Consider the following 27276-nt stretch of genomic DNA (forward strand, 5'->3'; position numbering starts at 1 on the left):
TGACTTGTTAGTATTTGAGATTCGCTATTCCCAGTCTACATCGAATATCAGTTGAAGGGGAAAGGTTGTGGCCTGATGGCTAGAGCAGTCAACCTTGGAGCTGGGGACCCGGTTTGAGTCCCTCTGCCTAACAAAAATGTATGTGTCCCTCTGTAACGCAACTGGTGCTTGTGTAAACGCTCGTATACCTTCGGGTCTAGTTTGTGCTGTATAAAACAATTTTTTTTAAACCTATATAAAATATTGAACACCTCTGAATTGGGAACAGAGGCATTAACGTTAGGTCATAGCCGAAACCCAATCTAGTAAACGGAGAGAGAGAGAGAAGATAACGGAGACAAAACCTTATAAGTAGCGTAACATTAGACAGTTAACCTCTTCGTTCAGCCATGTTTCCTTACCTTAGTGTCCAGTCCTCAGCCTAAGATTAAGCAATAGTCTCAAACCAGATACAAAGCTTGGGCTTATTTTGGCCAAACTTGCAGTGAATTTCCAGAGTAGGCTGCAGAACCCCCCACCAGATTTCAGTCTGCCGACCATCGCTTTTTTGCAGAGAGAAACTCCCAGGCCACCTCAGGGTTAATGAACAATCAAGGCTTCTCCCCATCCTGTAGCCTCAGTTTTGCAGGGAACCACATGGCCCCTCCATACTGGGGGTGGAAACTCATTCTTCGCAGTCTGCAGGTCTTGCCCATGTCTTAGGGTTGCCAAACACAACTGAGGGAACATGTGGAGCTGAGAACCTCTCACCATCAGATTAGCCTTCTTGGCTGCACCCTTAATAATAAACTCACCTTGGCGGTTGAGGAAAACTTCCTTTCCTTGAACAGTGGGTATCGCAGGGTCACAACATCATCGACCGCTCTGGTGTTTCCACCTATGGCACGCATTCCCTCAAATACTCACCTCTCGTCTGTAGATACAAAGAGGCCTTCGATTCCCTCCATGCTCTCCTCTTGTGAAGGTACTTTCCCGTCTGTGTGCCTAGTAGTCACCGGTAGATCTTTCATCATGGTCATAATCATGGCCTTTCCTTGTGAGAGGCCAAGCCTGGGTCCATCAGCAGATGGGGGGTGGTGGGGTCCCACTGAACTCCTCACTCTCTTTCCTGTCACTACATGTCAGGGGGGAAATACATTGCCTGTATATTTTTCCAGGAGTAGTGTGTTCTCTTTCAGTGGCATTGTGCACCTGTAATGTCCCCCTAGTTCAGTTGTTGAATGGAGTCCAGCAACTACAAGCAAACGGTCAAATATGGGCTGACACTAAGAGTGACTCTCAGAAAGGAAGGGTATGTGCTGACAGCAAGAGCAGGTCTAAAGGACAGCAAGAATGTGTTATGGCACGCACCCTCAGCCACCGCTAGGGGGCAGATCGAATATTCCAAGCACTAGCAGAAACTCTCAGGGGTCCAATAGGGTGGCCGAGAGTCACAGATTTCTTAGAACAGTCCTCGTAAACTTAGCCCATGTTCCGAGTTTCCGAGACCGCGGAATGAATAAAAAGCAAGTTTTCAAGTGTTCAAGTTCAGGATTAATTAGCAGCCCTTTATCAGAAAGCTATTTAATGAACACATATGGTACTGTGTGTAAGTCTTTCATTGAAAAATCCTTCCCTTCATGTCGTATTGACTTTGTTTTCTATGTTTTTGAGGGCTGCCAATTAAGTCCATGCCTTAGTAGTCCTACTTCTATGTTTTAAAAATCTGGTTATCTTGCAAGGCAATACCCAAGCAACAGGATGTCTTTGACGCAGAGTGATCTTGAAATATGGGATATCTCATAGATCAGAGGTCTGCGTGGTTGAGAAGCAATCAAGAACCCCCAAGGAAATGAGCCAAACCTTCTCAGCCCCAGCAGCCACGGGCCACCGGTTGTATTCGCTTGCACGCCTCATCTATTTCACTGCCAAGGGACAGTTAATATGAAGCTCTTCCAGGAACCTGGAACTCGAGAACAGGTCTCATGAAACTATCCGGGAAAAGGCACAGTTCTAATGAAGATGTTGTGGCTGTTTCTCCGAAGCCTCTCACATAGGGAGCCCTTTGTCTTGAAAATCATAGTTCAAGCCTCCTTCAGCAAAACTAGCATTTGTTTCTTTGTGATAACTCATCAACTACTTCACTCCTGTCGTGGATGTATGTTTACCAAGATCAAAAAACAAAGAAGGGAGTGAAGAGATATGTCCGTCATGGACTCAATCTCCTCTGTAAGTTATGAAAAAACAAAAAGAGTTCACTCAGAATTTACAAAAATAAAGTGCTAACCTTCCAAAAAGTGACTATACCCAAGTGAACCGTTTGGTTACTATCATGGGAAAAATAACGTTTTTTAAAATAATCGTCACTCACCAAAAGGTCCATTGGTGGCATGCTTCATCATCGAGTTCTTCTCGCCCCCCTGCGCGACGGGGAGTCCTACGACCGACGAATACGCGGGAGCACTTTGGAGTGAAGTAAACTATGTGTATTGGTGCGAGAGTGGAAGGGTCAGGAATGAATGAGTTTAAAAAATACCTGGCTTTGTTTTCCAAGATGTCAGGAGTAAAAGAAGTGACATACTGGCAGCCCTGAACAGGTCCAGCACCGGGGCAGAGTTGCCAGGTGCGTGCGCATTCAAAACCTTTTAAAAAAGGTGGGCAGCTGTGTTCATGTCTGGAGCATAGAGAGGCTTTTGATGGGCAGCTGCAAATAACAGTGACGTACTAGGTAATTGCTACTTCTCAATATGTGGCAAAACACTGGATCAACAAACACAGCAGGTCTTCGACTGACAGCAGCAGGAGTCCCAGAATACCCCCATGGATTATCACAGAATTGAAAATGGTTTCAGAACTTGTATGATCACTCACCCGTCCGCATCTACATTCCTCTCAGTGAGTTAAGCACCTGCTCCAGAGAGCTGTCTGCACGCTACATGCCAATCATGGGATAACTGTATATGTTCTGTGAGGGATGAACGTTTGTACTAGTCGGCCCTGAGGGATCTATTCCCTGAGCAATGGAGCATTACACTTGCTGCCTACTGTGAGAGAGGGGCGATTGCTTTGCAGCTGTCATGCTGTACCTGTTCTGTGTGGAAGCAAAGCTTGAACTGCACCTGCACAATTTCTTATGCTATGGATATTTGTATAGTGCACTATCGCCCATGAGGGTGTTCTGGCGCTGAGCAGGTGTGTGAGGCTGGCCTTGTCTGCCTGGGAGAGAGGGGGGAGAGGACTTTGCCTAAGAGCCAGGTCTTCAACCTCTTGCCTGAATTTAAGATGAGAGGTAGAGTCTCTGTTGTGTAGTGGGAGGCCGATCCATGCTTTAGAAGAGACATAAGAGAAGCCTCAACCTCCTGTTCTGCTTTTGTGAATTTGTGCCTGTCTTGAAATGGAGAAAGTTTATGCTGCTGCTGTCTTACCTCTATCTTTCCTCAGAAGGAGGGCAGCTTGCACTGTTTCTGTCCAAGATGCACATGCTACTTGACAAAGGCTTTTTTCCCACTGTTACTGTCCAATCATATGAAAAAAAACAAATGACATATTGGATATATTTAATGCATTTGCATAAGATGCTTTATGAACCAGGATGTTCACAATATTTGATATGAGAATGGGGTCTGATGGCTCAGTACACTAATGTGTCTATTGCAGGGGCCTGTGTTCAACCCATGGTCACAGGTTCAAATCCCGGAGGGTCCACTCAGCCTTTCATCCATCTGAGGTCAATAAAAGTAGTACTGTTTAACTAAAGGCTCACAGGGTATGGGGTAATAATGACTGCAGCTATCCCCTAAATCAGGTTACAGTTATATTTTCAGGTGCCAGGGATGCAATACCCTTACATCCCCTATGGAATAATCCATAAAACAGTTATATGCACAAAATGATCCAGCACTCCAACCAATAATATAAACTCTTATAATAGACACAATTTTCAGAAATAGACTCTTATAATAAACACAATTTTCAGAGATGAGTCAGCAGGTCGGGGTGTAACTTCTTTATTCAGTGTTCTTTTTTTCTTTTCTTAAAAAACTATGACAAGTAGTAGCGATTGCGTTTCATCCTTACGGACTTCTTCAGGGCAAAATAATTTTTATTATTCTTGTGATGTCTTTTACCCGGTTCTACTTGGCTTCTCTTATTAATATGCAAGATGGTTGTCAGAGATACAGTGTTTTTAGACGCTTCCGTAAGCTTCCTCAATATGAATGATGTGAAGTTTTAAATCCAATATACTCTAGTGGAGAGCTACAAAGTATATTGTTGATATGTTTATTGTATATTCCCCGATTTATATAACAGCAACATGTCAGTAAGAAGCGTCTCTGCCGGATTCCGCGTAACATGTTGCTGTTATATAAATCCGACAAGAAGTCCGTAAGGACGAAATGCGTTGGCCACTCCTTGTCACAGTTTTTTAAGAAAAGAAAAAAAGAGCACTGAATAAAGAAGTTACATCACGGCCTGCCTGCTGACTCATCTCTGAAAATTGTGTTTATTATAGGAGTCTATTTCTGAAAATTGTGTCTATTATAAGAGCTTATATTATTGGTTGGAGTGCCGGATCATTTTGTGTATATAAAAGTAGTACTGTTGGGTAACAATAACCATCTGTTATTCAGCACCAAGATTCCTACAGTTGAACGTGCGTCTTACAAAATGCACCATATGTTATCTTCTTGAGGAAGGCACCAGACTTCTTCGAGGCAATATTTGAATGCTGAAACATGTTGATGGATAAGCAGTGTCTATTACTTGATTGTCCCGTTCTGACTGCTGTGTTAAGGAAACATCAGTAAAACATTTTTAGCTTGCTCACATAATTTTAGTATAAGTATAACAATTTAGAAAGAACATAAATTGTGACATAAGAGGGCACAAAACCTAACCCAAACCAGGGACCCATAACTCGGAAACCGTGCATCCATTGAACAGTAGTATTCTCGGATGCTTCTCAGTGCTGACGTGGAACCCACTGGTGAAGCAAACCATGTTAGATAGATAAAGGTTCATCATCGTATATAAGTACATGAATGTATGGCAATTGGAAAGAAAGTTTGCTATTTTCTTCGAGTTTTGCACTTCCTTTATGTTTAGGTCTGTTTATTGAGAGCGTACAACTGCCCATTAAATCCCCTCACTCCCTCTCTAGTGTGTTAGCTGCTTGTATTGCACCTATTCAATATGTGTCAGATAATTGTGTGATGTTCTTTATCTTAATAACTTATTTAATACCTTTCCTTTATTTAGACTTTGCTTTAGGGAAGATTGTGTTGCTTCTGCCTATGCTGTACCTTTGTTGTGAAGCTCTATATACAACTTTCCACTGCACAAAAAACAAAACGATTTGCATTCACACTGCTAGTTGTAATTGTAATGCTTGATGTGAATGAAAGCGTGAACCTTCAAAAAAGATGTGACCAGAGTTTACTTTTGGTTTTACATGTGAAACAAGCAGTTTGTGAAATGGACTTTTTTGGATTGTAAAACATAGCTGACACATTGCTCAGTGTTATGTATAACTCATTTGGTCGGTTGTGGCATTTTAGCCAACACCACTTTGCATTCTGGGGTGTTTAAGGAAAGTGTTATAAGAAAAACCACTAACCCCACAGTACAAAAATCTTTTGACTAAAACGCGAGGATTGGCAGATGGTCATAGTAGTTGTCAGAATTGTGAAACAATAATAATTTCCAGAATGTTGCCTTTTTTTATTGGGCAATCACTGGATAAATAGCCCAATGAGTGGGAGGGGCAGCGAAAGCCTTTCAAATGCAAATGGCGGCATCTCATTGCTAATGGACTGACGTTAACACTACTTGGAAAAACAAACTGCGTGCTTAAAAAGAGATTATGTAATAGAACAATGCCGGAGCTGGCCTAAGAGACACAGAGAGGAAGGAAAAAACGGTGCCCCTCTTTAACTCCAATATGAAGCGCCTGCCTGAGCAAGAGCAGCAAATGTAGCAGGTGCTTCCCCGCGCGGCCTCCAGTGATGAGTGACCTCACACTGCTGGTAGGCCTCCTCTTCCTCCATTACATGAAAGCATTGAACTCACGACCCTCCCATGGCACCACAACAGGTTTTCTTTGATGGTAAGGAACAGTGGAATGGCAAAGATTAGGGTTCTGAGAAGTTTATGTCTCACCACCTTTGTGCATTTGCAAAAGCTATGAAAAATACTTCAAGGCCACAAAGGTGTAAGTGATTTTGCTTCTACTTCAAAACCAGAAAGTACATTTTTGCAATGCTATTAACAGCTCATACTCCCCATCACCACTTTGCATGTGAGTGTAATTTGCTGCACTTTCCTGTCTTGAGCATCATGTCTCCTGAGAGAAACAACAACACAAGTTATACACCCGAGTAGAAAACACCAATTAATGTGGCGGGAGTGACCATTATGGCAGAATTTAGACTGATACCGATTAAATTGTTGTAGAGATGATGGTTCATCAGAACAAGGTTAAAACGATGGCGAAGTAAATACAGACCTTTGCCTTAGGATGCGTGGACAGACAGGTGACTTCTTTCAAAGCCGTGCGGCTCACACCCTGCATAAGGCTATTGGGAAGAAGTGGATTGTGTATAGTGTATTGGACAAATGAGAGCGGCAACGCTTATGATTGTGTGGCCACTCCAACAATGTATGGCAAATTGCTTTATGACATGAGGGAAACAGCTTTTACAAATATGCCTTTACCACGGATGCCTTTACCACACAGGCATGTGTGTCCTTACCATGCATGTTAATAATTAGTACGGTAAGCATTTAGATACAGAAAAGACCAAAGATGTAAGCAACATCATAGGTGAATAGATCAGTGACAACATTAGCGTTTTGAACTCAAAAAATCTTAGAAAAAAACAGGTTTAGTTAGCAGGGCTAACTATAACTTGCACCACTAACATGCACTGTTTGTAACCTCACATATTACATCACTCACAACATGTTTTATGACATAATTTATGACATCATTGATGACATCATCCAATAAATGTGTTAGTTTGTTTTATAGTTTACATAGTGGCGGGTAACTACCATATTACTTTTCTGCCTTATTTTGTAAAGCCTGTGTCCAGCTAACGGGTTTAAGTGTTTACAAAATGCATGTGCTTTCTAATGCATCATAGGTGTGTGGAAGTTTGAACGTATTATAATCCTCTGAAAGGAAGAGTAACTCTGTGTGCAGATGAAAGTTGATAAATTGTGACCAGTATGTTCCACACAAATGTTTTGGTTCTGCAGAAAACGTTTTTAACAGGGTAAAGATTTTACGTAGTAGATACTTAGAGTTGTAAGCAGCCTTGAGTTATTAGACAAAATTGCCTCCGAATGATAATTACTGCATAACATGAAAGACTGCGTGCACCAGATTCTAACCTATGTACCTGGGCTACTTTTGTTTCAGAAGATGGGCTATTTGTAAAGTTTTCGCCACATTTTGAAGGTTGTAGATAGTCTGATCTTTAACACCTTAAGACCATGGCTATTTTAAGCAAATAGTGTCTTTTTAGACAATTGTTGCATAAAGTGTTGTTGGAACAGGCAGTGTCTGGTTGGCTGAAGGGATGCCCCCAGCCAGGCAGAACTACCACTCCTGTCGAGGGCAGGTGATTACACTCGCTGTATAACCAGTGGCGGCTCCTCCGCTAAAGCAGAGGAGCGTCTTCCCACTGCTTTTCACCAGTCCAAAAAGGAAGAAAAAAATGATAATAACACAATGCTATTATCATTTTATTTTTCCGTGCTGAAGCCAGTTTTGGGGTGAGGCAGGGCTTGACTGTTGTCACAGCCAGCAGGGAGAGGAGAGGTTGGTGCACTTAAGGGTGCATGATGATTTGGCAGGGTGTCTTGGGCCGGTCAAACAGTCATGTTCTCCACCCGGCTATATTGCACAGCCTGGGTGGAGAACATGCACAGGCTCCCACTCAGTGTCTGAGCTCCAAACCAGGTCTCTCAGATGAATCACAACGCTGCTGTCATGCGGGTGATAGCAGCATCGTGATTGGCTTAGGGGAGCCTTTTTGCTTCCTGCTTGCTGGAAAAGAAGCGGAGGAGAGATGACAGAGAAGAGATAGCGACCGTGCAGAGGTAAGTGAAATGTTCTTTTTTTTCACCCTCCCACTCCACCATCCTCATTCTGTACCAGACGCCACTGTGTGTAACCCATGCTCACCCTTGGGTAGCTTGACATTGAGCAGTCAGGCTTACTACAGAGGCAATGTGTATTGCAAAGCCACAGCAGACACTCACGATAGATGCACTTAGCATAACAAAAGAGACTTCACACAGGATGTATGTAAAATGTTTATATACAACACACATATTCAATCTTTATAACATGACCATCATATACTTTTTGGCATAAAACACAGCTGGAACTATTACTAGCAGTACTGGGCTCACTCGTTTTGTTATGATTTCACTAGTATGCATACTGTGGACAGTTCCTAATCTACCCCCCCCAATTGAGAGGAAACACCCTTATTTGGTGCACAGTATCAAAATTATCTGCATACAGAAAAGTAGAACACTTTTTAGCAGCACCACTGGGCAAAACCTTGCGATAGAAACCCAGTGCAGAAAGGCATTGTGCTATTAGTACCAATCAACGTATAAGGCAGCACCATCGGCCAGAACCACGATCACTCCCACACACGCACTCTGCACCACTACGCGGTGCAACAGGTATCAGCCAGTCCATATGGCACGCTTCTACACACACATACAGCACTCAGCATCCTAATGCGGTACCACTGGTACTCAGCAGGTAAATAGTGCACCCTCTGCAGACTCCATGGCCAAGCCTCCCTCCACCCTCTAGTTCACCCCAATTGTCCTATATCCCTGGATGCAAGATAACCAGTCCCGCCTCTTGGACAATGGGCCACACACAGCCGAGTCACACTTAGTCTGGGTCCTCGGGAAGCAGGTGGGAATATCTAACACTTTTAATTAGGAGGTAGACATAAACAAGGGAGAAGTTTGCCTACATATCTCAAAAGACAAAGAAGTCACACAGTCTCTTGACCCACTTCTGAACTGTCTCTGAAGCGTTTCTTTAACCCAATAAATCTCGCTTGATACCACCTGGTGCCAAGATGTCCTAGGAGGGGCCAGGCGGGGAGCGGGCAGTTGGTCCACCACATTGAGGGTCAACAAGGAAACAACTGATGAATGGGGAGTAATGCATAGGAGCCAGTCAGTAGGATGAGGCGACCTGATCGGTACACAATGATCTGGGTCGTGTCCAGGCAATCTGGACACAGCGACTGGTGCGCGTAGGGATGAGTAGGACCAGGCACTTCAGATTTCAAACATGATGAGTTGCAACTTTAGCACCTCGCTGGTAAGGAAGCACAATGACAGGTGTATGTCGAGTTGGTTTGCACCAGGCAGCTTCTGTCACACATACAGCGAAGAGTTGAAATTCAGTACCTCTCTGGAAAGGAGGCACAATGTACGGTGCACAATGATACAGGTTGCACCAGACCTGTCCGGTCACACAGAAACAGGTGCAAGTTCAGCAGAGCCACATGAGGTAGAATGAGGCCCTACCCCGGGTACACCCCCACCTCTGAGGGTTGCACATTGTGAATCGGACACTGCATGCAATGAGCATGCAGTCAGCGTGTCGCACGGGAGAAGTGCAACACGATCGACCAAATGGGCTGTGCAGGGTCCAGCAACTGTTGAATCCGCTCACCACCACTAGATGCTCATGAGTATCGCGGTTCCCGTAGTAGGACAACTACACGCCTTAGATGCAGGCAAGATTCTTGAGGCTCCCTACTAGGCAATCCGGTCTCCAGAAACAAATCTTAGGTCCACGCTCACACTACGCTACCCGTTTGGACTTAATAGCTGAGGTGTGCACTTGAGAGGGCACAGCTCTCCAGATGTCACAGCTAGATGGTGTTGGTCCCTCGGGGGAGAGCTTTAATGCCCCTGAGGTCTCTGAGGGAACAGGAGGCCTGCAGTCAGGTCTTTGGAGAGCATACTTCAGGGCTCCGCACATCAGCAGGTCAAGTTTCTATTCGGACAGTTATCCTCCATTTGCACAACAGAGTCCTCTGACTTTGTGCACCACGCAGTCTAGGTTCTCTGGTGACACATGCCTTCAAGAGTATCTCACCTTTTTGCTGAAGGATGGCACCTGTAGTGATACTGTTGTGTGTCTTTGAAGTTGGGGTGATTTTGGGGATTTTCCCTCTGAATCACAGATGTCTCCCCTAAATTGTGGGACGTTCTACCATGGGGCCATGGAATGCAGCTCTTAATCTTTAGTGGGGCCACAATCTGGCCTCTAGAGGCAAAGTGTCACAACCTCTATCTTCAATCCATCCAATTCAACCCAGGGGCGGTGGGTGACATTTGAAAGTGGTGGGGCGCAAAGTATTTGCATACAGCACCGTAGCGAGCGAGCGCAGCGAGCGAGCCTGAACCCCAAAAGGGGGGTTTGGGGGGATAACCCCCCCCAAGAAAATTTTGAAAAAAAAGAAGAAAAATCATGCATTTTCAAGCAAATTTGAGAAAACAGGAAGGTTAATAAAGCAATTGTGACCGTGCAGTTATTACATTAATAGATGGCATAACATAGGTAGCTGCTTATTCAGTATAACCACAGAGCTTCATACATTCCGTCCTATTATGCTCAGACTGAATCCTGTCACCAGGCCAACTGGCTCACTTTCAAGAACAGGACCGTATTCAAACCACTTACATGGACATACAAATCAGCAAATGACATGGCATTCAACCTGCTCTCTGACACCCTACCATGCTACACACCAACTCGGAACTTTAGATTCACCAATCACAACTTTCAAATTAGCAAATGACACGGCTCCCAACACCCTCTCGGACACTCTACCATACTACACACCAGATCAGAACCTTAGATCCACCAATCACAACCTTCAAACAACACCAAAGCCACTATGTTTGCCTCCTAGTTCTGGGACTTTTACATCTCTGTCCTTCTACACTGAAACTCCACATCACCCAATATCTGGACCATCCAATCTCTGCAGGAATTTCAGATGGCATTGAAAAGACATGTGCTTCAAGGAAAAAGCACAGCGGCATGGCGGACGTCGACAATGGCATTTAAAGAACATGCAATACAAAATAACGTTATAAGGGCAAACATTTTTGTTGTTTTCCCCAAACATTTTTTATTAAGTAAATAGAACACTATGAGCGATCCGTACAGGAGAGCTGCATAATTGTGACCAATTGACTACAATCAACAATCAAGGGGAGAGGATGTAGCCTTGCGGCTAGAGCGGTCGGCTTCAAAGCTGGGTAACCTGGTTGGAGTCTCAGCAACAACACTCTACATCCTGTGATTCAGGGCAAATCACTTAATCTCCCCGTGCCTACCAATAAAAAAATGAAGGTGTTCATCTATAACGAAACTGGTGCTCATGTAAAGCGCTCTGATACCCGATGTCTCAGGTCTAGTTCGCGCTATATAAAACTCAAAAAAGAAAAAATCTGAACTTTAAGGTCTGCTTAGCCATACAATATGACTATTCAATGATCAAATTATACAGGTCCTACACACGGTCACTGAGGGGAACCTATGAAGCAATGACTGATGACTCATATGCCTTCCCCATAGGCCTATACACCCAGGAAGCAGCACGTGACTCTTGTGGAATGCTCAAGAGGAACTGACCCTTTTCTAAGCGGAACAGCTTTGAAAAACCAGAAAGAGAATGAGCTTTACTCTGTAATGCTAGGAGTGTTGTCTTTATATCTTTGGCACCTCACCTGTTCCAGGGCCCTCCGGTACGCATGCTTGAGCCTGGAACTTCCCATTATCAGAATAAGTGAGTGGATGTGGTTGTCTGCTTGTTGGTCTCTAGTGTTTGTGGCTGTGTGCATGTGTGAGTATGGTTGAGTTTACATGTGCTGGTGTTTGTGGCTGTTTGCATGTGTGAGCAGGTTTGCGTTTACATGTGCTGGTGTTTTTGGCTGTTTGCATGTGTGAGTATGTTTGAGTTTATATGTGTTTGGGAAAAGAATTACAATCAATGCAATGAACTCCCCACTGTATTTATGTCCTAAGTAATTTGCCACAGCCTCCTGTGCACTGAGATATCTACACAACAATATTAACCTCCTCCCTGCAGCTAGGCAACATGCAGAAATACAATTTCATAAAAACTCATACTTACAGGCCTTGGGGATAGCATTTATACCAGATAAAAGCCAGCCACTCTGTTTCTATTAATGTCAGATTTCTGCATCCGTTATCTCTCTAGAGGAACCATGACCAAGGCTGAGAGGTAAAGTGGGCGTAAAATTAGACTTTAAATTTGCTTTTGAAGCGAGATGAAATCCAAATATTGGCAAAGCGAATGTGTTTGACTTTTATAGTAAATACAGATACACACCATCCAAGCACATGTTGACTCGACATAGATGATACATGCATGTAAACATCCATGCACTCTCAGACTAACACACCTACAGTACCACATGCATACATACCATCGGGCCGACCCCCATGCCGACAGAACAACAGACCCTAGGCAAACAGAACAAGAGACCCCCCCCACACACGGAACAACAGACCCCCATGCACACAGAAGAACAGACCCCCCCAGGCACACAGAACACTAGACCGCCCCAGGCACACAGAACAGACCCCCAGGCACACAGAACAACAGACCCCCAGGCACACAGACCCACAGAACAGACCCCCAGGCACCAAGTTCCCTATTCCTATTGAGCAGCAGTTCATGTCAGTAAACGGAACGCGTGTCACGTCGAATCGGACAGCTGGAGAAAAACAGATCGGGTGTGCCCTCAGTCCTGGTGACAAGGCCACACATTAGTGTGTCTGTGTTATTCATCAGGACAGCGACATGTGGCACATATGACATATCACACCCAGTGTCTACATACTGCTAGCACTGGGATGTGTCTATAGATTAAGGTTGTACAATAAAGCTTTTATTCTAAAAAAAAAAAAGAAACGGGCAAGACAGATTACTTTTGCAGTTTTGTACAAAGCGAACTCTTCCCGAAGGTATTTGAGAGTTTTACATTACAGACAAAAAATTCATTTTTGATAGGCGCGGAGAGATTTATTAAGTGGTGGTCCCCAAAAACAACTGCCGGTGGGACCCACCTGCAGCCACCGGTTCAAATTAAGCACTGCACATAACCCTAGAAAAGTAAGTAGACCACTCCTTGTGGGATGCGAGGTCTCAGGATCTGTACCCAGAGTAAACACTTGTATTTATTTATAACACACAAGGTGCAGGAGGAAGCCTAGCTTCAAGGCGAATATTAAGAAAACAATGCACAAGACAATAACTTATAAGCTAAAATGGATGGAAAGGTTTGAGGGGGGAGCACTACATTTTCTGATTCACTGCAGACACCTCATTTCTTTAAGGTACGTGATACCGTTAACAGGGACATTCACCTACTCGCTGAACAGTCATTAACAAACTGTTTTGAATATGGACTAAATGATTCAACCATAACGAAGGAGAAAGTGCTGCTCAATTGTGTGTGTGTGTATGTGTGTATATATATATATATATATATATATATATATATACACACACACACACACACATACATACATACATACAAAGCACATGGAGCAGCTTTGGACAAAACTGATCGCCCACATAGCAATATTTTAACTGGGCACAAATTCCTAATGTGATCAGCAGTACCGCGTAAAGGTCCTGAGCATTCATCTCAGAGGCCAGCAGTGGACTTTGCGACACTCCCTCTACACATCGAACGCATCGTCCCCTCCACAGCCCCCAGCCCTACATACCGGAGCGGGATCTTGATGGCCAGGTAGCGGTCCACGGCCATGGCCAGGAGGCTGAAGATGGAGCTCTGGGTCAGGACCAGCACGAAGCAGGCGAAGAAGAGGCAGGCGTGGAAGTCCGTCTCGAAGCCGATACTGATGGTGATGGTGATGGTGAAGGGGATGGCCAGCAGCCCCACGGCGATGTCCGCCACCGCCACCAGGAAGTAGTTGGTGGCATTCTTCAGGGTGCTGTTGATGGCCACGGCCCAGCAGACCAGCACGTTGCCCGCGATGGAGAGGACGGCGATGATGACTTCTATGGTAATGTAGGCTGGGTTCACGGTCATGTCCAGTCCTTGGCGAGGAGGAGCAGGGGGTGCACGCACCGGGCTGGGAACTGGGGGCCCCTTCACTTGGTAGGGTCCATGAAGGGCCCATGCCTGGGAAGCGTCATGGTGCTGCAGACAAGGTCCTTCGTGAAGTCCAATGTTAGCAAAACTCCTCAAAAAGGAGGCACACTCGGAAAAGTCCAGAGGCTACACTCCAGCATACCAGTGGCCTTCTGACCACAAGAAGGCAGAGCTTATTAAGAACATATTTTAGTCACAGTTTTGTCCGCGCGCCGACCGACCCTGCAGGAGAGAAAGAGGGAAGCTGTCACACCTGCCTTCGGGGGAAGCGAGTAAATGCCCGCCTTTACTCCTGACACCTTCCGAGCGGTGGACTAGTCAATCCTGGCGCTGCATGCAGCGCCAGGATTGGCTAGGGGGGCACATTTAGTACTCGCCCTTTTTCAACCTGTTTTCAGCGGCGGCGCTGCTGTAAGAAGCAGCACCCCTCTCTATGGGGAAAGTCTAGCGCGCATGCTCGGGCAATGTGGCACCTAAACTTGTCATGCGCTATACTGCTGCAGCTGAGTGGACTGTCACTCAAGCTGCAGCAACCCAGCCAGCCCCACCCCCTGCGCACTCCCGATTGAGTCGGGTGTGTCCCACTCCCGGCGGATTCCCGGCCAGTAGCGCTAATAATAACACAGAGGTAATTATTATTGCCAAATATAGCACGGTGCGTCCATGTGGCTTAGTGGGACTACGCCCCTACGCCCCAATGGACGCACCGCGGCTGCAGAAAGAAGATGAGTGTGCATTGTGATATGGAGCAAGATGAGCGCTCAAAAGTGACAACTCAGTGACTTATTTTAGTGCTTTACAACAATCCTTAAATAAATAGATAAATTAGTGTTACATTGAACTAGACACAACCACAAATGTTTCCACAATCATGCATGCTTTACTAAGCACTTTGAAGACTGACGCCCATCATGGACCTGAAATGACTAAAGGCAACTATTATTAAAAGAAAATCAAAAGCAGTGCACACTAATCCTAGCTCACATATTCAAAAGCTAGTGACCCCATCCCCTCCGCCCATACCCTTCCCTACCCAAGACACAGGCTGCCTCCTCCTGAAAGGACCACTCCCTCAAGCGAGGGCACTTACCAATACCTGCCCTCTGACCTGCCAGGCGCCAGCTCCCGACCACACACAATAAATAAAAAAACGGAGGTACTTACTTTCAGCAAATGTTCCCATACTTGGCCACCTAGCTGGTGGCCATATGAACTGGGCAAACCCTGATAGCCGCTAAATCTGTCATTAACCCCTCTGCATGCACAAAATTGCATTAACTCTAACAAAACAAAAATTATTTTGATTATGCCCATCAAATACTTACTATCCTCTGCAAGCCTTGTTCCCCTTAATCCACTCCTATTCAAAACTGCATGCCCTCTGAACTACGTTTCTATATGTGTTTTTGCGAATTACCCACCACCGCACCTATATAGCCTACAACCTCCTTCTACTCCCACACTGCTAATCAATAGCCTGTGATTGTATCCATACACTAATCCTCTGTATTCCCCAAATCGATAACCTTATCATTGTCTGCCCTATCTATTCAGTAAAGACTGCTGTCTCTTCGACTTCTCCTGTGGCAGCTGCAATGTGGGTGTCTCTCTGAAGCTGTAACTGTCCCATAGATCACAGAAGAGTGCTGTCTCTTCCTATCGTTCCCTGACAGGTAGACTTTAGGGGCCTGTCTGAATCTGTGTGTGTCACACACGACATAAAAACTGCTGTCTCTTCCACTTCTCCTGTGGCAGCTGCAATGTGGGTGTCTCTCTGAAGCTGTAACTGTCCCATAGATCACAGAAGAGTGCTGTCTCTTCCTATCGTTCCCTGACAGGTAGACTTTAGGGGCCTGTCTGAATCTGTGTGTGTCACACACGACATAAAAACTGCTGTCTCTTCCACTTCTCCTGTGACAGCTGCACTGTAGGTGTCTCTGAAGCTGTCCTACAGGTCACAGCACTGACACTAAAGAGTGCTGTCTCTTTCACTCCTTCCTGACAGCTGGGCTGTAGGTGTCTCTGAAGCTGTCCTACAGGTCACAGCACTGACACTAAAGAGTGCTGTCTCTTTCACTCCTTCCTGACAGTTGGGATGAAGGGATGCGTCTTAAGCTGTCACCCATAATATACGGTAAAGGCTGCTGTCGGTTGCACTCTTTCTGACAGACAGTAAAGGCGTCTCTTCCCCTCCTCCCTGACAGCTGGGCTCCAGGGGCCTGTCCTAAGCTGTACCACTGGCTGTCACACATGACATGGGGTAAAGGCTGCTGTCGGCCCCTCTCTTGACAGACAGTCGAGGGTGCCTCGTACTCCTCCCAGCCGGCCGCGGTCCGAGGGGCCTGGCTGTCTGTCTGTCCGCCTCTACAGGACTCGCATGAAGTGACACACCCGACCCCTACCTCATTAACGCTCCCCTTCCCTCCCTCACCCCCCAGGAAGCAATCCCATCTAATGTCGCCTTGATTTCCACCATAAACGCACCTGGGGAAAGCATGGAAGAGTTTCTTCGGAGAACACAAGCCTAAAGCACTAACAAAAAAAAATACCCCAAATTAGCCACCAAACTTGGATTGGGTGTAGTAGCATAATATGAGTAGTAAACAGCTCGAATGCCCAGAGGTAGTAAGCGCTATATTAATAGAATTACAATACATTACACGGTTTCATCAAAAGAAAGACGACATAGGGTTTGCCGTACCCGCCAGTGTAACCACCACGAACCATAAAGCACCTTTTGAAATAGGTCTCCTGGAAGCCGGGCACAGCCCAAAGTCAAAGCCACTAAGATGGCACCACGTCCCGAGGGGGGAAACGAAAAGACGTTAGTATTTCATCAGCTGAATGCCTGCGTTACATTTTTTCTTGAATATGTGGGGAGGCAGGGCCTTTGATGTGAATGATAATCGTTTGACTTTCCGCGGCATGACATTTTTCATTGTGTTCATTGCTCTCTTAACACAAACGTTCTGTTAAGTGATCATTTAAAGCCTGCGTGTTGTCATACCGACTTCACCTTAAAACACATTTTTTTATTTGCTGTTATTTGAAGTGTGAATGATAAGCAATTATGTGTATGCATATGTGTGTGGAAATCATTGGAGTCCCAGAAGCCGACATGCTTTCACATGTTGAATTTAAAACCTGTGCAGACCTCACAGAGTGTGCTATGAAAAATAATCGAAGCATTGCAACCTTTACTTTATCAGGTAAGAATCTCTGAACTTAGAAGACCTGCTTGGACGGTCCAAGCAGGACGGTACCCCAAGATCCAGGCGACTAGAATTCCGGTTTCCCGTAACTAACTGACCGAGCAGCACCGCGGTAGCGACAATGACTGACGGCGCTAACCAACAATTTTAATAAACCCTGAAAACCACTACTAACCAGGCTGCCTGTCACCAGCTCGAGTGTGACGTGATGGTCTGACTCAGTGACGGACGGTCCGGACAACAGCAACAACGACGAACTCAGTCTCAGTGCTCAGAGTAGTGTAGTAGTAGAGAGCAGGTAGACTATTAGAGACTGAGAGAGAGTCCAGTGATTGAAGTCAAGTAGTGACGACGGTCTGCTCTGCTGGCTGCTGCCTGGCGCACGAGACAGAAACTTAAGTACAGCCGCACGGCACGTCCCGAATCATGGCCAATCACTGAAGGACTTCACATGCTGTTGAAGTCACAGTGATTGGCCATCATGCCCAATGCTGCGAGCCTGCCCCCAGTGTGCCACCCACCCACGCGCAGCATCCAATAATGGATTTCGGCGCGGAGGGCCAGCCAATCCTGGCGCTACATAAGCGCCAGGATTGGCTAGGGGGGCACACAGTGTACTCGCCCTGGCGCCTTCTCAAGGACGGGGCCCAGCCAAAGACACACACCCCTGGCCCCTTCAAGGTCCCTCTCAGTCAATGTGACGAAGTTGGCTGCTAAAGCGCATGCGCGGGCAAGTTTCCTCCTGAATTCCTCATGCGCAGCAGAGTCAGTCGAGGAATCACGAGTCAGACACTAACCCAGCCCCACCCCCTGCACACTCCCTATTCCATCGGGTCTGTCCCGGTCGGAACACCCGATTGAAGCGCTGCATTTTTGTTTAGGTGCTCTCTCTCTGCTGCAGCCGCAGGTGCGTCCACCAGGCTTAGTGGGGCTACGCCCCTACGCCCCAATGGACGCACCGCTGCTGATTCAACCCTGGCCTGGCTTTCCCATGGGTTGCCCACGTTTTATGGCTGTCGATTGGGAATGCACAGATGTGCTCCTCCCCGAGCCCTGGGGTTCAGTGGAGCAAAACATCATGGTCCCTGAGACTCCACGAGAGAAATGTGGTATGATTGACATAACAGGCCATACGGGCTCCCGCGACCGGTGAATCTGCTCACCACCACTAGATGCTTATGAGTGTCGCGGGCCTCGTAGTACGGCAACTACACGCCTTAGAAGCGGGCAAGATTTTTGAGGCTCCCCACTAGGCAATCCGCTCTCCAGACACAAATATTAGGTCGACGCTCACACCACGCTACCAGTTTGGATTTAATAGCTGAGGTGGGCACTTGAGAGGGCACAGCTCTCCGGATGTCACATGGTGTAGGTCTCCTCTGGGAGATCTTTAATGTCCCTGAGATCTCCAGGAGAACAGGACGCCCGCAGTCAGGCCCTTGGAGAGCACACATTAGGGTGCTACACTTCAGCAGCTCCTTGGCCCAGGCCAGTCTCAATTCAGACAGTTATCCTCCACGTGTACAACAGAGTCCTCTGACAATGTAGACCACGCAGTCCTGGTTCTCCGGTCCCATGTCCCCTCAAGCGTATCTCACCTTTTGCTGAAGGATAGCACCCGTAGTTATACTGTCATGTGTCTTTGAAGCCGGGGTGGTTTAGGGGGTTTTCCCTTTGAATGACAGATGTTGCCACTAAATTGTAGGCCTGTCTGTCATGGGGCCTTGGAATACAGATCTTAATCTTTAGTGGGGCCATTATCCAGCTCCTGGAGGCTAAGTGTCACAACCTCTATCTTTAATCTATCCCATTCGGCGACAAATGGCATAGGTCTGGCGTTCGCTCAGTACCCACATTTTTCTTCTCATATCAACTCCACTTCTCAATTTAGGTTCAGTGACTGTGAGGGGTTTGATACAGATAAAAGCTGTCCGTAGTAGAGCACTGATTTTGGAATAGATGTTGAGTATTTTGAGGAACTTGGCATTCTCTGAACAGTTGTATACATATTGAACACTGTGTGCAATAAGGGTTTCCCATATATCTGTGGTTGATTGTTAATGTGAACTAGGCTACCTGTGAAGTGTATGGTGGAGAGTCAATGTTGCACATAACCCATACTTGCCACATAAGGTAATTGTATCTGTGATTGCATTAAAGATTCTTCATATTATTCTGAGCTAATTTGTACTTACGTTCAAGCCTCTAATGACCTACTAGTTTATAGTGTAATGCATACAAAAGAAGCTTAGAGGATGTCATCAGTGATGTCATAAATGATGTCATAGAACATGTCATGCATACAGAGCAAACATACAGTGTATGCATCCAGAGCAAACACAAGTTTCCCTGCCTGTGCTGGTGTGGACAGGAAAACTGCTGTGCCCTGGGGTGGGCTCTCTGGGACACAGCAAGCTAGCTCGCCCTGGGCGATGGTACCCGGAGACATTAAAGGCTCATGGAAAGGTCCACATGGCCGCCCTCTCTTTTAATTTAACTCATGGCCCTGGGGGACAGGCAACCTCAGGCCTTTTAAAAGCTCGAGCAAGGGTGGCCAAGCTGCCCCCTCTCCAAGCCTCCTCATGCCCCGGGGACCTCATTCTGCCAGGGCCGTCCATGTTTCAAAAGGGGAGATGGGCCAGAAGCACCCCTTCCCGATCCTCTTTTGACACTGGGGAACCCATCACCCGGGGCTGTTTTTTAAAAGGGGAGGGGATACACGTGGCCCTCTTCCCCAAGCCTTATTAGGCCCCAGTGAGCCCATTCTCTAAGCCAAGTAAATAATAAAGGGAGGGGACTGTCGGCCCCCTTCCTTGAGCCTCATTGGTCTCCACGGACCCTCTTCCCCCATGGCCAAAATTTTAAAAAAGGGGAGGGTGCCAATGCGGCCCCCTCCCCATCCTCATTGGACCATGGGGACCCCATTCCCCAGGGCTGTATATAGTTTAAAGGGGAGCATGCAGCCCCCCTCCCCAAGCCTATTGTGGCTCCAGGGACCCCATCCCTAAAGGCCTGATTTACATATAGATGGGTGCCCTGCTGCCCACCACCTGAGACACCCACAAACAATACATTGGGTGCCGCAAGGGAAGCGCAAGGGCCCCAACGGCCCCAGGCAGCTCCCTGCATGGCCAGAAGCCAGCATTGCTGCCGCCCAGTGGAAGAAGCTATTTGTGATTCTCCCTCTAGCTAAAGCAATATCTTGTTGTAATTTCCTGCCCGCTTCAGTGGGGGCAGGGAAACAGAATACAAGTCTGCTACCAGTATTTTTAATGCTCCTGCCCACTGGGAAAAGACTTTGTGTTTGCTCCCCTTTGGAGTTTTAAAAGTGCTCCCCCAGACGGGAGTAAACACGAGTTTTCCTGCCGGTGCAGCAGGGAAACTGCTGTGTACCCTGGGGTGGGCTCCCAGGGACACAGCACGTGAGCAGGTACAAGGGAATTGGGTTTCCTGGGGCCATTAAAGGCTCAGGGAGGGGGCCACACAGCTCACCTCCCCTTAACAAATACGTTGGGCCCCAGGAGATGGGGTACCTGGGGCCAACTATTGCATTAAGAGGGAGATGGCACATGCCCTCCCTATATTAATGAAATTGGATCCCGGTAGATAGGGTCCTCTGGACCAAAATCGCTTGGTACCGGGAGCCACACGCCCCTCACCATAATAATGAATTTGGGCCCCAAGTGATGGGGTCCCCAGGGCTTAAAGCAGTTCAGGAATGGGTGCTGCACGCCCCGTCCCCATATTAATTGAATTTGGCCCCGAGGGAAATGGGATCCCCGCAGCGGAAAACAGCTCTGGGAGGAGGGGGCACACACCCCTCCCCTTAATTAAACAACGTGACCCCAGGCCGCCTTTTCATTTTTTCCCCGCGATCATGCAGGATTCTCACGGGAGCGCAGTAAAACCCATTTCTTTTTTGTGTTTGGCTCCAAGGGTCTCTCTGGTTCTTCCCTGCCCCTTTATATGATTTGTTTTGTACAAGTTCAGGAAAGGGGACTAAGACCTTGAGTCTTGTAATGGCTGCTAGCAACACTTTTCTCATGTTGGTGGTAGCCAATCAGAGCACTCGCTCCCACAGGAGTTAGACTGGAGCAAGATGGCCCAAGCTCCCTGGGCCAATCAGAACACTCTATTTTCAAATTGGCGCTACCACAAGACTCTCAAGACCCTCACACAGTCCCAATTGCCTGTATATATAAGAACAATTGTACCTCAATGTCTCCAAAAGTAAGAACGGATTTACAGCAAATAACAAAAAAAGCACAATCTGTAGACCAAGATCTAGCTTCCTGTCAAATTTCGTGTAATGCAGTTCATCAGTTTTTGCTGTGGGCCTGCCTAAAGAAGTCTATGGAAAATGCTTGGGGATTTTGCGTTTTGGGACACCCCTTTTTTCTCAGCCCTCGCTCGACAGACCACCCCGAAGGTTTGTGAAGATTCGTCAAAAGGCACCAAAGTTATCACCAAGTCAAAAAAAAGTATTTCCTATGGAAACGCTAACTTAGCTATAACTTCTCAGTGGGGACCAACACTGGGTAATATATAAATAGATAGATAGATAGATAGATAGATAGATAGATAGATAGATAGATAGATAGATAGATAGATAGATAGATAGATAGATAGATAGATAGATAGATAGATAGATAGATAGATAGATAGATAGATAGATAGATAGATACTATGAACAAGATAGATTTTGGCAACAGCCTTTTGTCGGAAGATAATTAATGCACTCATATGAACTAGTCATTTTAGACATGTAGGAGTAAACATGGGAGTTGTTAACTGGATTACTGGACTACAAGATTTTGGAATATCTAAACAGACTTAGTAAAGATAATAATTGGCTTAATAACATACTCTCAACCAGAGTAAGGAACCCATAACCTTAAAGCCCTGAAGAGGCAAGTTACTCACAAAACGTAATGGCTTGGCTGTGAATCTTATGTTTATAATTGAAGAATTAGAACGAACTACTGTGAAGAATTTTGGCAATACAGACTTTATATAGATCTCTATCTGGCTATCAAGTGTCTTTCTTAGAACATGGACTAAAATTGACTTCTCTGTAAGTGAAACAGAGATCTGAGGTTCAGTGCCAGGCAAGTTTTCTTTTTCCCTGTGTTAATTATATATATATATATATCATACCCCTATCTTTCGCAATTTGATCGATCCCGTCCTTACGCTTTACATACCCCCCCTTAATCCTATAAAGCGCTCTGATACCCTCACAGGTCTGGTTTGCGCTCTATAAAACTATAAAATAAATAAATAATATATATATATATATATATATATATATGTATATATATTTAAGTATTGTATTAGCACTGTATTTATTTTATACAATTTTGGCATTGTTCGATTTATTTGGAGTTATGATGACAGTCTGTTTTCACTTTTTGTCTTTAAAAAAATCACGTGTCCCTTTAAATGTAGTTGTGACGTACACACACACACGTGACCAAGGGAGTGATCCCGAAACACGTAGAGTGTTCCTGACCTTTTGCCTGGCTTTTGTGAATAAATCCTTGCTGTCTGAAAAGTCCTTTACGTTATCCGTGGCTGCTGTGCTTCGATAGCTGCGGCGTTTGTTGGATATATATATATATATATATATATATATATATATATATATATATATATATATATATATATATATATATCCGTCAAGCGGAGACCAAGAAAACGGGAGGGGGGTCTAAACGCTTTTACCTCATGCTATTTCTCATAGTGATTTTAGATATGACAAGAGCCCGAACTGCTGAACGTAATTATAAAAAAATTGTCAGAAAGGTACCTCTTGATCCAGAAAGAGCCCTTTTCGTAATTTTGTGTAAATCCGTTTAGTAGGTTTTGAGTTATTGAAGAAAAAAGATTTGTGTATATCTAGGGATGCGGATGCTCCGTCGATCTGGCAGATCTCATTATTAGATTTGATTAGGTGCTACCACTACAACCACAAAATGGTGGCAGCCGTCTTGGGGTTTGGGACTCAGCCCAAGTCCCAACAAAAAGGGGAAGAAAAACAGAAGGGGGCAGGGTAGGAATACCCTAACAGCCTAGACCTGGTGGTGGGGTCCCACAGGGACCCTGCCTGGGGCCCAAACCTTTTTTTAAATTTTACTGCAAATTCTCAGAGGATCTGCAAATCTGTGGTAAAATGTTTTTAAATAGCACGTGCAGACCCCTGCGCTTGTTTTTCTTAATGCCTCCCGGTTGGGCCAGGTCCAGGTGGAATTTTGTGCAGTATAATTGGGGCCTAATTTAGCCTCACGGACCACATAACCCAGTGCCAAGCGATATCCATAAGGGGCAGGGGGCCCCGCTTTCTGGATGATTTCAGCCCCAGGGACCCCATTCCCTGGGTCCTACCCTTATTTTAAAATGGGAGGGAGCATGCGGCTCCCCACCCGGGCCAATGTAGAAAGGGAGGGGGGCCATGGAGTCTCACCCCGTCCCGGAGCCATTAATGTCCCTGGCAACCCCAGGGCCGGCACCAGCTATGTCCTTCGATGCCCACCCTAGGGAAACAGTGGTTATCCTGCCCGCACAGGTGCGGGCAAGTAAACCTGTATTTCCTCTTGCTTGGTGGGAGAAATTTCAAAGCTCCCGCCAAGCGAAGGCTAACACGAAGTCCTTCCCCAGCTGGCGGGAGCTTCAAATATGCTTCTGCCTGCTGGCAGCAGACATCGGATCTGTTTCCCTGCTCACAGTGATGCAGGCAGGGAAACAGATCTGAATATTGCTCCCGCCCCTGGGAAGCAGCATCTCGAGCCCTACAATAACTAGTATTAGCAACCTTGCCATGCACTAATTACCCACCTATCACATCACTCATAACATATTCTATAATATCATTAATAATATAACTGCACGATTTGCAGTATAATTATTGATGAAAAAACTGTGCATGGTGGGGGCACGAGTATAGTTACCTTTGGTCATGAGTTTTAGTTACTTGAGATAACTCTAACTATAACTGCTGAATTTCTATGGTTTTGTGTGTGTAAACTCTGAACCTAACTATAACATCCCTGTAACCATTGTTTTTTGTGTGAATTTCTAAGGTTTTTTAAAATTCTATTTGCTAACCATATTGTACCTGTAACCTTTTGTTTTTTCAGTATATATATATTATTTGTTTCCGCTGTAAATAAAAAAAGGTTAAAGTAACATTATAGTTTGATGTGATAAAAAGAATTGTTTTTGTTTCTTAAAACAACCTTACACATTTGTATTGAAGAGTAACTCTGTGTGCAGATGACAGTTGACGACTTGTGTCCAGTTGTTCCACATGAAGTTTTTGGTTCTGCACGGCCCCCCTCCCCATTTATAAATCTTTTGACCCCAGAGGATGGAGTCCTGGTGGCCTATCAAAGCTCTAGAAGAGGAGCCAGTCGGCCTCCTCTCTGTGTAAACTATTCAGCCCAGGGGAATGGGATCCCTGGGGCCTATCAATGCCCAGGGAGGGGGCCGCGTGCCCACATGCCTTATTTAATAGAATGTCCCCAGGGGATAGGGTTCTTGGGGCCTCCTTGAGGCTCAGGGATGGGGACCAGGCGGCCCCGTCTCCTGTAAATATAAAATGTGATCTCTACTGGTCCTGGCCTACCCGTTAAAAAATATAGATAATAGTGCCGGAGCCTATGTTTATGTTTTACATTTTGCCTCAGATATGCAGATCTTTTGCGGATATGCAGCAAAATAAAAAAAAAATTTGGGCCCCAGGTGATTGAGGAGGTCAGGGTATCCCTACCCTACCCCCTTTTGCCTTTTTTCACTTTTTATTTAGGATTCTGGACTGAGTTCCAAGTCCTAAGATGACTGCTGCCACATGGTTGTTGATGTGGTGGTAGCCAATCAAATCTCCCCATGACAAACATTTCCCTTATTATCCACTTGTGAAAATAAAAAAATAAAAAATCCAAAACTGCCAGTCATTGTTTATCCCAGAGCTCTCAATTAACGATCTCTTGTTGTGAGAGCTGACTTCAAGTAAGCTTTGACAAATGCAGGGTTCATTATTGTATTCTAAAAGGTGCATTGCATATGAATACCTTTTACAGACATCATCAGTTACAAGTCCTGTTGCAAGGAGAAACTATAGCATAAGATAGCATCTTACATGTCGCCCAACATGTGTTATGTATGTCATTCAGTGGCAATGCCAAGGCTGTAAAAAACAGTATGTAGGCCGAACAGTCAATTACCTCCTTACACGATTCAGGAATCACAAATCAGCACTAATTAATAAAAAAATTGCTTGTACAATTTCTTATCCGATTTGAAGATTTTCCCTGTGAAACATGTCTTAAAGGAAGAACTACTGGACTACAGAGAAAACTTATGGATGTACCATTTAAAATCACATCCAGATGGACTGAACATCACTGGCAATACGTCCTGATTACTGCATATCACAAGATATCTTCACTCATGATGCCTTTAGGAAAATCCAGCAGTGTCAGCTGTGCAGCCATTGAGCAAACAATCTTGGCAGAAGTCGAAACATTGTGGTGGAAATATAGGGCCAGATGTACGACCATTCCATTTTGCATGTCGCAAATTGCAACATTTTGCGACTTGCAATTTGTGACTCGCTAAATGGAATGTACAATAGTGATTGAGACACTGTTTGCCACTCTCAAATGGGTCGCAAGGGGCGTGCCTCGTTAATATTCATGATGCAGGACGCAATTTGCAACCCATTGGGAATAGCCTGCAAATACAGTTATGGTGGCCTGCTAGGGACAGCAGACCCCCATGTCTGTGTTTGATTTTTCAATAAAGCAACTTTTTTTTTCAAATGCAGCCCGTTTTTCTTAAAAAGGGATGCATTAAAAAAAAAGATTATATATATATATATAATATATATATATATATATATATATATATATTATATATATATATATATATATATATATATATATATATATATATATATATATATATATCCAAACCAACCCTACTCCATATAGAATAAAGCACGCACACAAAGAGTGCTGAGTTTCAAAGGCACTTTTATTGCAGTTGGCCTCCTCCGACCTGGCAACAATGAGATTTATATATTTATGTATATAGAGGGGTTTTACTTACCCCATTATACCTACCATGTGTGGTAAAGGCCGCTGGGAAAAGGCATGTATGGTTAAGGCGTGCATTGTAAATTCATACAACCATGACTGGTCCATTTGGTGTCCCTCCGGGATACCTCAAGAGTGTGGGCAATCCCAGTAGCACCAACCTTAGAAAAGTGGTGCTTAGGCATGAATTGGTGTATGCTTGCTGAAAAATACATGTATGAGGGTAGAAGTTCTCTTAACTAATAGGAGAAATCCTGAGGTCCTTGGAAGAATACATTGAGACACACCCTAGCAATGAATAAAATAAGTGAGACTGAGGTCTTTAGCATATACTGTAAAATGAAAAAGATGAATACATTGTTGGATTGATAGCTGCTTTATTATGCGCAAATGTGATGTTGTTCATGCATGAGAGACCTGAACCTACAAAAGCTTGAATCTCGAATTTCTGTTGATTATGCGCGTTATTTACTCAGTCTATTCATTTTCCTTATAATATAAGTATAAAAAAAAATCCGAAATAATAATGGTGTTGATGCTTAAAGATACTGCTACATGCATGCGTCATCATGAAAGCGAGATCGAAAACAGAAAGTTTTTTTTTTATTTGAGGCGTGGTTTGTTGCATTATTTACTGAGAGGACGGAAGCAATACTTGAGATCAAGTCCGGGCGAGTTGAGAGGGAAACTGCTCTTGGATGTAGGTGAAGGGATAGCGAAACCTCGTAAAATTACAGTGGCGTGATCAAAACTGTGCACACCCCCAACAAAGTGAA

At 45.2% G+C, this 27276-nt stretch overlaps 1 protein-coding gene across 3 annotated transcripts in view; it reads left to right on the forward strand.

Annotated features, from left to right (window-relative positions):
• Window positions 1-27276, forward strand: part of LCK (LCK proto-oncogene, Src family tyrosine kinase) — a 564072-nt gene that overhangs the window by 362161 nt on the left and 174635 nt on the right. The window lies entirely within an intron of this gene.

This window comes from Lissotriton helveticus, chromosome 3_1 (assembly GCF_964261635.1).
Source record: "Lissotriton helveticus chromosome 3_1, aLisHel1.1, whole genome shotgun sequence".
NCBI classification, from domain to species: domain Eukaryota; kingdom Metazoa; phylum Chordata; class Amphibia; order Caudata; family Salamandridae; genus Lissotriton; species Lissotriton helveticus.